The sequence below is a fragment of the Macrobrachium nipponense genome, chromosome 1 (genome assembly GCF_015104395.2).
Source record: "Macrobrachium nipponense isolate FS-2020 chromosome 1, ASM1510439v2, whole genome shotgun sequence".
Taxonomy (NCBI): Eukaryota; Metazoa; Arthropoda; class Malacostraca; order Decapoda; family Palaemonidae; genus Macrobrachium; species Macrobrachium nipponense.
In genome coordinates this window covers 218122044-218131654 of record NC_087200.1, presented here as the reverse complement: position 1 = coordinate 218131654, position 9611 = coordinate 218122044, and positions in this window count along the sequence as shown.

Below are 9611 nucleotides of genomic sequence, written 5' to 3'. Positions count from 1 at the left end.
TAATATATATATATATATAATATATATATATATATATATATATATATATATATATATAGATATATATATATATATATATAGTTTTGCTCTATTATAATTCGACTGGGTGGTATTTATAGTGTGGGATTCCGGGTTACATCATGCCTCCTTAGGAGTCCATCACTTTTCTTACCATGTGCGCCGATTTTCTAGGATCAAACACTCTTCCTGCACGAGTCCATGGAGCTCTTCGTTTCCTCGCGGCCTCTAGTTTTTCCAGATTCCTTTTTAGGGATCTTTGGGATCGTGCCTAGTGTTCCTATGATTATGGGTACAATTTTCCACTGTCATATCCCATAACCTTTTTATTTCTATTTTCAGGTCTTGATACTTATCCATTTTTTCTCTTTCTTTCTCTTCAACATTATTATTATTATTATATTATTAATTATTATTATTATTATTATTATTAGTATTATTATTTAGTTCCGGAAGGAGACCCTCTCGTAGACATGTTTTTGTTAAATGACTGCTGCTTCAGCACTATTAATCTTATAAAGAGTCTTCTCTATCTTTCTGATGACGCCTTCTCGTTGTTGCTAAGACTGCGAGCAACGCACCAAAGGGCATGGTAAAATTCGGTTGAGTCATTTGATTTATTATTGCTTATACAATTCTCTCTCTCTCTCTCTCTCTCTACTCTCTCTCTCTCTCTCTCTCTAACGCGAACGTTTCCTCCTGATCGACAGGACATTATCAAGCGATAACTGCTGAGGGACTGAATTCCAGTGGCGAGTCCTTCTCCTTTTATCGTGGTGTTGCGAGCTCTCCAGTACGGTCAGAGCCACTTCTCCGGTAGTCGAGAAAGCCGTCATCAGAAAGACAGAGAAGACTCTTTATAAGATTAATAGTGCTGAAGCAGCAGTCATTTTAAACAAAATATTATTATTATATTATTATTATTATTATTATTACATGTGTAAAGTGTGGTCAGAAAGAAACGATACAACATATTGCTATTACCTCCCATTAATTCTCTTATTTAGTAATTTTACAAATTCCTAAAGGTTATATCTTTCCTAAACATACTCGTAATGTCGCCGCGAGTTAACGAATATGATAAGTTTTTAATTAAACTGGAATTTCTCCCTATGTTCCGCATGTCGTATATTTCTCTTATTTTCAAACTCTTACCGTCTGTGAACTTCAGTTCATAAACGCTCAATTGGAAAAATTCTCTATTTAATGTTCCTTTCGGACTGTATATACTTGCTTTTTCACGTTTTTTTGTTTTTCCCCAAATAAATGGAATAAGGTAGTCTCTCTCTCTCTCTCTCTCTCTCAATCTCTCTCTCTCTCTCTCTCTCTCTTTCATATATATATATATATTGTTTATGACTTCACGATGGTCTGAATTTATGTTTTTTGGACCTGATATTTCAGATCAGTACCACAAAAAGAGTATGATCCCTGACAAACCAACACTCAAAGAGTACAATCTCAGAGAGGATACACCACACCACAAACTAAAGATTAACAATAATTTATTACTTAAAAATTAACATAACAAAAGAACCCCTCTGAAAACTGAATAATGGGGGGAAAAGCACAACAAGCACACACAATACCAAATCAGTCACTTCTTCAATCGCCTACCTAACAATCATGCCAAGGAATAAGAGAAAGTCAAACAGTGAAGTAGAAAAACACTCTTTCCCTAGATACATAATGGAGATTCAGAGGGGGGGGGGGGGGGGGGGGGGGGGTGGGGGGGGGGGGGGACCTTAACCTATATCCTAACTATCATGCCAAGGAATAAGAGAAAGTAAACAGTGGAAGTAAGAAAAACACTCTTTCCTAGCATACGATAGTGGAGTTTCAAAGGGGGGGAAAACCTTAACCTATAATCTTTAGCTAAATCATCACAAATATTGTTTTAACAAAGTGTATTGTACTAAATACGTACTCTTATAATATAAAACATAAATAACTCAATAGGTTGAGTCTATAAAGCCATAAACACCTAATAGTCATCCAAGGACGTAGTTATGCATATAGATGCCGACGCTGACACACTTATTTTTGTGTAAAAGATGTCCTCACTAAAATAAGGGGTTGGGTTGCTGCTCCATCACATGAAGAAATAAAATTAATAAAGCTAATAACAATAAAGTGGGCTTACTCTTCTTCGCCACTAGAGGGCCTCCTCACGACTTCCATGGGCGCAGCAGTGTTCAGGCAGAGGCAGGAGTAAAGGGCGTATAATACGCTCGCACTACGGGCCATTCACGAGAGCAAATGCTGAGCTCTACTCCATCAATAAAGGACTGTAGAAATCTTCGGTGAGGCACAAAGTCCAAGCCTCCAACAACAGGCCCCAAGCAATCCAGCTTCGGACAAAGGGCACGAGCACACATAGTCACTCTCTAGTGACGCAACACGATGCAGGTGTGTTAAAAGAAGTATCCTCTACCCAAATAAGTGCACTGCCGAAGACTGCCAATAAAATAGCACACTGGTCCTTCTACGGTGGAGCCGAGTACAGATCTCTTGAACAAATGCCACAAGGCCCATCGAAAGGTCCGGGAGAGGGTCAAAATATGATGTGGCACAGACGAATCACCATCACAAACATGAAAAAAAGAAACAAACTTCATGGGCGGAGTACCAATATAAACTGATAACAACCATTAAGGAGAGGCAAAAGACCCATATCCAGTGTTCAGAGAGAAAGTCCAAAAGAAACTGGATTAAACTAGAAAAACTTACTTTAAAAAGGGGCCATCGAAACTGAATAAATTATGTTAATCTATAATCTAATACTATATATATATATATATATATATATATATATATATATATATAGATATAGATATAGATATATATATATATATATATATATATATATATATATATATATATATATATATATAATATATATATATATATATATATATATATATATATATATATATATATATATATATATATATATATATATATATATATATATATATATATATATATATATATATAGACACTCTTAGCACCGTATGACACTTATCCTGAAAGGTGACACACCTAAATTGAGAGACAGACGGCAGGGCAACACATTCCACCACTCCATACCAAAACATTGTTATGGGATTCATCAATCTATATGCAAAACGTTTCTCTCTCTAAATCCGCTTTGCTCACAATTAGATTCCATCTACGTGTAATAACAATACTATGGAATATAACAAAGCAAATCCAGGAAGCACATGTATAAATACGCCCAACTCTGTTGTTGGCTCAGCGTTTCGTTCTCAAAGGAAATTCGTGTTTACCAGAACTCCTGTTTCCTCAGCGTATTTCTGCGCTGAAATCATCTTTTCCCAGAAATCCATTTGTTGACCTTAAAGGTTGAGGACAGAGAGATTACATAAAGATACTCTGCAGTTTGTAGCATTTTGCATTTTGTTTGATTTTGCCGAATCCTTCTAGTAGTTTTTGTTTGTTGCTTACTTCCCGAATTTATTTGCGTAATATTGAGCTTTGTGTTATGGTCTTTTGTTATGAATTGGTTTGGCTGTTGCTTCTTGGTAATCAGTCCTAGCCCTTGTTAGTAGCCAATTTTTCAGTGTACATACACCGCCATTTCATTCGCCATTTCATTTGTAAGGTCATCAAAAGGGCCATTATAATTTTGGGTTAAGATAATCTACTAAACGAACTAAATCTGAGCTCTCTCTCTCTCTCTCTCTCTCTCTCTCTCTCTCTCTCTCTCTCTTCTCTCTTCATTAAGCAGGGATCTAGTACACAGCTATCTCTTATTGGCTTATATTCGCGAGGAGGTACTCAGGACTTTTTTTCATATAAAGATATAAGTATTATAGTAAAGCTGAAATAATAACAGGAGAATTATGAATACCATAAGAATGACCTGACTTGGCCATTGTAATCACTCGTTAACTACAGTTGATGATCTAGATCACTGGTGAAGCAAAAGATATATGCTCCTCATTTCATAATAGACGTCTGATTTCCGAGCAAAAAAATATTCATGCACATAATTCTAAAAATATTATGATTTTATTCTTTCCAGTTGGAACTTTTTGTTTCATTGTAATACCAAATGCCTATACGACATTTATTTCTGCATGAGGAAAACGTACTAGTAAATATATTTGTCTTTATGTATTAAAATCAAGTGACCAAGGCGTGTCCCTTCGGTAATTAACACATAATGACTTCTTCAAAACACACAGGTGAGCAGATCATTCAGTAAGTAAATCTATATAGAGTGTATCATCATTGTCGCTCCCCAACACACTCCTACTGAAAGGTCCTTAAGTAAAGATAACAACTGACTAATTTAACAAGTAGTTCATTACGTTCAACCCCTTTCTCCACCTTTCCGGACCCTAAGTGTATACTTAGTAAGAGTAAAGTGGCTCTTGGTTTTAAAATATGGCCTGCCAGGCTGCCAGGATCACCAACGAAATATTTGGCAAAATTCACGCCTTTGAATATGTGATTCTCTCTCCTCTGCCTGCTTATGCAGAGCTTCCACATTGACACATTTTCCACATGCGATGTAGTCACCACATTGTTCTGTTCAACTTGAGCCTCAAAGGTTTAAGCGAAGATGCAACGCGTTACTACCTTAGAAAGTCTCTTTACGTTCTACCAAATTAACAATATATAGATAAAAAAAAAAATCTCGTCGTTTCGTAGTTAAAAAGATCAAGAGTTTACAGAGGTTTGACTTTCCTGAAATAAAATATAAAATCCGATAGAAAACTACCCAGATTCTGTTTGAATCTTTTCAGACCCTTCACGTCATTGCTCAAAATGTCACGACGCCAACGGAGATTAATTGGTTTCTTTCTTTTACAAACTCTCAACAACTCTGACCTCAAATGTATTGGTTTAGTGAAAAAAAGTCTGCTTTATCTGTTTGTCAGGGAATTTGATTTTTTATGACGAAAAAACATTCATCTCAATGATGCAATTAAAACACGTGAATGATCACCCTTGCAAAGAAATGGATTTCATTGAGGCAAATGCAAGAATTATTTCCTGTCACTGTGCGTACTATACACACACACGCACACATTATATATATATAAATATATATATATATATATATATATATATATATATATATATATATATATATATATTATATATGTGTGTGTGTGTGTGTGTGTGTGGTGTGTGTGTGTGTGTGTATATATATATATATATATATTATATATATATATATATATATATATATATATATATATATATATTACATAATCACTCTCTCTATTTTGTTCTGATACAAAGTGGAGTTAGCTTTTTTTATTGATTTATATTCATATGATGGTCTCGTTGCTACCACAGATTTTGAATTTCATGGTGAAAATAAAAAAAATAAATAAACTTGAGAAGGAAAGTGCCCTTCTATGTCTTCAGGGATATAAAGCCACAATGTACAAAATAGATCCGGTAATACAATCTCCCAGCATCGTAACCGCACCTCTCGTATTTCTTCAGACTTGCCAGAAAGAGAGAGAGAGAGAGAGAGAGAGAGAGAGAGAGAGAGAGAGAGAATGAGAGAGAGAGAGATTAATATTCAGTTAGGACAACGCTACATCCACTTTGATAGATAAATTTAGAAGTTAAATTTATCATCTCAAATCACTGAAAGGTAAAACCGCAAATATATACAATACAAGCGAAGTCACGCAAAGGAAAATTCTGAATGAAAAAGAGGTATTAAGAAAATCCCAATTCATCAGATTAGGAATCACCGAAACTGGAACGGGGTTAAATCAGTGTTGATTATCTGGAATTCAAAGATCGTTCCAAATTGGAAGCTGATTCCAACTTCCTGATAAAGATTACGAAAAAATTGAGAATGCATAGGAGCAAATACAGTGCACGGATTTTTAAATACGTTCCACGAAAGAAGATACATATGAAATGAAGCCATTTTCCATTAAAACTGGATAGTGAACTCTGTGAACTTTAAGGACTTTTCATTACCTTGGTGGCCGTAAATTCTACTAAGGCATGTGAACCAGAAATGCCGTAGTAGCTGCTTAATATTAAGCAATGCAATAATGATTACCGAGTAATAATTTAAAGTGTGCAGCAGAACTATTATTTTATATTGGATATTAACTTTCTATTAAATTCTATAAAATAACTGAAAATATATGAGGGTGATTCATGATTTATCCTTTAATCTCTCTCTCTCTCTCTCTCTCTCTCTCTCTCTCTCTCTCTCTCTCTCTCTCTCTCTCTCTCTCTCTCTCTCATAACAAGATCTCAGGTAGCTTCACGTATCAGCTCTCTTATTTTTTCATTCTTTCCCATCATTTACAGTTTTCTATTTCGCTCTCCATCGTCATATAGCGTTTTTGTGCAATTATTTCCTCCACGTACCTCAACATTTTTCTTCCACTCTCTCATGTTCTCACCTTCCATCGTCTCAGTTACCTATCATCTCTGGAGTTCCTCTGCAGATTCCTCTCTTTCACAGTGATAAAAGTATCGTAATCAATTATTTTATTTTACGTCATTTCAGCCAATTTCATTACCTTCATGGGATGGTAAACAAAATACTGGTTGCATCGGATGCCCCTGTATGTGATGTCATATGGTGAAGTACCAGTTTCCAGAAAACCAATCCTTGTTACATAATCAAAGAAAGGCTCAAGAATATTTATAAAAAAATCTTGTAAAGAAAGAAATCTACATAGCTTATTATCAATGTGAATAACTTCAAAGTTTTGGATCTCCTACCATTTACAGGACTTTATATGAAAGCATTTTGCACAATTCCTTTAAGACCAGGTCCCAAAAGAGTGGAGATCTACCTTTGACCCATAACTTTCAATCTGGTTCTATGGAAACACACTCTCAACTGTCTCTCATTTTTAAACTTTGGAATTTACTACTATCGATGTTTCAAGAATCAATTAAACTTATGAGGACTGGGCACGGTAATCCATTATACAAATTGTATTATAATAAAAAGAGAAAATTTTTACACTTGCCAATTTCTCGTACGGTAGACGAAAGTGACAGGGAAGTGATCTCGTTGCATATGTGTGAAATAAAGAACAAAATAGCTTCAAGACTAATAATGGAGTTGTTGGAATAATTGTTTACTCTCTCTCTCTCTCTCTCCTTATCTTGTCTCCTCGTCTCTCTCTCGTCTCTCTTTCTCCTCTCTCTCTCTGTTGTTGTAAAGGGGTTTGGACGAAAAAAGGTATTTCAAAAGATACTCTTGGGACAGTCTTACCACTGACATTCTGCACTCGAACTTAAATAAAAAAAAAAAAAATTACTTTTATGTTTCTCGTTATTGGGCGTGAAAATTGTGTCCTTTCGAAAAATAATGAAATATCCAAAAAACGTTATCTGAGGCACTGTTGCCTAATTTCCATTTTTCTAAAAAGAGGAAAAAGGAAAAGGTAGACAAATTCTAGTTCCCTTGTATTTTCTCTCCTTCCATGTCTCTATTATATGATGACTGTTCACTTGTAACTAAAAGACAATTGACAATCTAGAAGCCTTAATTCTATGTATAAAAGGAAATTGAATATAATTACTCTTATTTATGCCGTTCGAACTTTCAAGTATTGTCATAATGCATTTATTCTCCAAATAACACAACTATTCTTCTCCGATATTATTCTAGTTAAGCTTACCAGCAGCTGCCTATCTCATACAGCAACGAGTACCTCAGGGTACTTAATATTTCATGGTTATTAAGATTTTTTTTTTTCGGATTTTGGAGGTCCAGATATCCGAAGGCCAGGGGTCACAGTCCAAAGCCATAGATAGTGAGTGTGCTATAGGCTGTATCTTTGGATTAGTTAAGACTTCATGGTGACAATAGCTATTTCATAGTCACAGTAAATTTGAAAGAATTGATGATAAGGTTAACAAAGAAATGTATTTGCTAAGGCAAAACTGATAGAAATAAAGATATGTTTTAATTACTGACAGATGTGATTATCCTTTTAAATTGAAATACTGCACTAACCTTCTATTTTTCTCATTTTTACTACCATCAGTCATCAGCTATCTTCTCTCTCCCTACATTGTTCTCCCTCCCTTTCTCTTCCCTTAGATGCAATTCACTTGCAATGCAACTAGATACATTTTCCTTGATCCAGGTTTCCCTGAAACCGGAGGCGTCAACATCAAATCGTTCTTTGTGTATTTAAAGACAGCCACTCCATTCACCACACTGGTCTTTCACTTCGAACTTATGTGACTTATACTGAAGTGGATAAACCATTGAATAACTCTCTCTCTCTCTCTCTCTCTCTCTCTCTCTCTCTCTCTCTCTCTCTCTTTTAAAATGCACCAGCCAAGATTTAACTCGTGAAAAAGCCAGAAGATATTCCAGATACCTGAGAGAAAGAGATTTTAAAAATTCCGGTAACTTTTGGGGTTAGAGATAAAATTCTAATTCTAAAAGCTCTTTACGCTATGATTTTAGGCAATCCTTTTTTATCGGGGGATTTTGCGTTGTCGGACTTCTTAAGAAGTGCCGGACCTATAATTTTGCCGAAGTTTTTGGAATATTCTCATTTCTTTTAGGTACACCAGTTGTTTAATATATATTTATAGATTGATTTTGTCCTTCTCATTCAGTAAAAATGCAGGATTAGGAGGAAAGAAACTAACATATCTTCGATTCCAAAATCTGAAAATGATGTAATTTTTTTTCTTGTTTTATTACATTATATATGTAAAGTATATTTTACTTGCAATTGTATAGGGACCTGAGGCTGAAAGGTTTATAGGCATTTAAACGAAGGGGAAAGAAACACATAATCCTCCAGATTTTCATGACATAAAGTAAAATAAACGAGAATATGAGACACTACCAGGAGGGTAGAATGTTATCTTACTGGTTTCTTTATGGGTAGATTTGGGTGTTTATGCCATTATGACTTGTTAATCATTTTGTTCGTTTGTTATAACCAATTGCTTTGGGAAATAAATAGTATTTTTTATATTTACGCAGTCTTAATAAGCCTCGTGACATCTTACAGACAGGGCACCGTTGGCAACAGGTAAGAGTTCCCAGTTTGTGTAGTTTAGGGAATAAGGGGCTGAAAACATATATATATATATATATATATATATATATATATATATATATATATATATATATGTATATATATATATATGTGTATGTATGTATGTACACACACACACACACATACACACACACACACACATATATATATACATATATATATATATATATATATATATATATATATATATATATATATATATATTATATGTGTGTGTGTGTGTGTGTGTGCGTGTGTGTGTGTGTGTGTATGTATATATGATGACTAACGTTACTCAAGCAGTCTAACATTCAGAAACAATACAAAATCTACCCGACATACCGAAGCGAAAATATAAAATAAGTGGCTCTAAAATTCTATCTTCTACATGACCTGAGACGGAACGATGATTATTCCTTCGAAATCACTCAAGTAGAAGAGCGTCAAGGAAAGAAGAATTCCTATTTCTTTTGGAACTCCAACTTTTATTAACAAAAAATATGAACCATTCTGGGGACTTTTCAAATAGGGACCAGCCTCCTTTGCTATGCAAAT